This window comes from Sinocyclocheilus rhinocerous, unplaced genomic scaffold (genome assembly GCF_001515625.1).
Source record: "Sinocyclocheilus rhinocerous isolate Xijiao unplaced genomic scaffold, SAMN03320098_v1.1 scaffold1619, whole genome shotgun sequence".
In the NCBI taxonomy this organism is placed as follows: domain Eukaryota; kingdom Metazoa; phylum Chordata; class Actinopteri; order Cypriniformes; family Cyprinidae; genus Sinocyclocheilus; species Sinocyclocheilus rhinocerous.
Genome location: NW_015649446.1, coordinates 33,863 through 35,946, shown reverse-complemented (window position 1 = coordinate 35,946; position 2,084 = coordinate 33,863). Strand labels below are relative to the sequence as shown.

General features: G+C 37.7%; 1 non-coding gene across 1 annotated transcript; it reads right to left on the bottom strand.

The window, feature by feature from the left end:
- Positions 1-1,168: 1,168 nt before the first annotated feature.
- On the bottom strand, positions 1,169-1,241 carry trnam-cau (transfer RNA methionine (anticodon CAU)). Its single transcript has one exon. It is a non-coding gene; the product is annotated as a tRNA-Met (tRNA).
- Positions 1,242-2,084: the final 843 nt, after the last annotated feature.

Below are 2,084 nucleotides of genomic sequence, written 5' to 3'. Positions count from 1 at the left end.
ATCAGAAGCACATTTATAACTGGAATATAATTTAATTTCATTAACGTGTTTCATAAACACATAATCCTTTATGGAATACAATTCAGTTTCCTTACTTTAGCAAAGGAAAACCAGTCTCCTCTTGGCTTATATAGAAATCCTCCGACATTCTTAAATCCTCGTTTTGTACTTCTAATAAGTGACCGTTGTTTTGTTTTGATCTCTCGGCTGCGTTTCTGAGCGGCGCATGCGCAACGCCCAGAACTAATTCTGTTTACAACAGTGAGCGCAAGCTTGATTAAAGTGATTATTACGTTTTGAATATGGATATTTTTCTTACAAAAACGCATCGATTTGCTACAGGAGGACTTTGTTCTCCCCCTGGTGCCGTGTGAGACACTTTTTTTTATGGATGGGTGCTTTTTATTTAACTTCTTTTGGACTGATGCATGCAACACCCGTTGAGTGGCATTAAACAGCTTGAAAGATCAAAGACAATTTTTAATATAACTCCGACTGGATTCGTCTGAAAGAGGAAAGTCATATACACCTAGGATGACTTGAGGGTGAGTCATTTGTGGGCTAATTTTCATTTTTGGGTGAACTAACCCTTTAATAGCTGCTTGGAAAATTGTACATCAACACACTCATTCTTATAACTACCAACTGTAGTATCATCTGCTCAGACACAACTGAAAGAGAGAAAAATCAGGTATCAGTAATAGAGCTACTACAGCACATAGTGCTTAGTACGGGCATGCTAATAATTTTGACAGTCTGTGGTGTTCTACCTCCACCTAGTGGCAAAAACAAAAACAATCCTTTTGTTTTGTTTTGTTTCTGGCACTAGGGGGCAGTAGAACATCACAAATACAATATTGTGTGCGCTCTTTCTGAAACACATTCATAAACACATCCTTTCACATTTATAAAACGCTTACATTCAAAACGTTTTATTTCATGTCATATAAATCATATATAGCTTTATATTGCCAAAGCATTTTTAGTTCTTTTCTGTCTTTCTGTCTGTAGATGAAGGTCATTTAGAGTCTCTGTGTAGTACATTCGGTACTATGTGAATTTACTTCATTTGCAACCCACCCTACGTATCTGACATAGCCAACAAAACAGCGTCTTCACTGGTAGGTATACGTGAGTGTGTACTCGTCGTGTCATGATTAAAAGCTTTTGCCCCGTGTGAGGCTCGAACTCACGACCTTCAGATTATGAGACTGACGCGCTGCCTACTGCGCCAACGAGGCCATATGGGTTACATATACAGGGGCCAGTCATCTTTTCTTATCCGTTACTATTGTGGTAAAAATCTGTTGCTTTCCGTTGTGGGTGTACAGTGAGTGTCGTTCGCTAACGAGTCGGCTCTATGAGCCGGCTCTTTTAAGTGAACGACATGAGTCGGCTCCCGTCTCTAAGCCGTTTTTTTGTTTTTTTTGTTTTTTTACTTTCTTAATACAAGACAAAATAATGGGGGTGATTTTTGACTCACTGATCGTTGGCATGCATACGTCATGTAACTTACTGATTATGTTGCTTGATGTGTCGGTGATGATTCTCGCTCGCGATTGGTCGCACGCACACGTCAACAGAATCAACACACGTGCTTTTATTTTTATATCTAATTTAGTTTTTAATAATTAAATTTTTAGTAATTTAGTTTTTATCTGTTAAATGGCACACCATGTTAAATTTTGAGAATGATTTGTAGTTTGTGTTTTGGATAGTTCACTACCCTGAGGGCACATAAACTGAACACATCGCATAGGCTATTTAATGTCTGCATTTGCATCTACAAGATGTATTTAGATTTTAGATTGTTCATCTGCAATATGTCTCTAAGACGTTTCCTATCAGATGTTAAAGTCCGCATGAATCAAAATTGACTTTATTTATTTTACTAGCGCACATTGCTAGTGTTGATGTAAACAATTAATCCGTGCAAGTTAATCCGCTGAAAAAAAATTTTGTCTTCGTAATCTTTAATCAAAATCTGAACATTTACTTCCGCTCTGGAATGGCATTCCTTTTCTGATGACGTCAGTTTGACGGCTTGGGCAGAATATCCTTAAAGCTGCAGTCCATAACTTTTT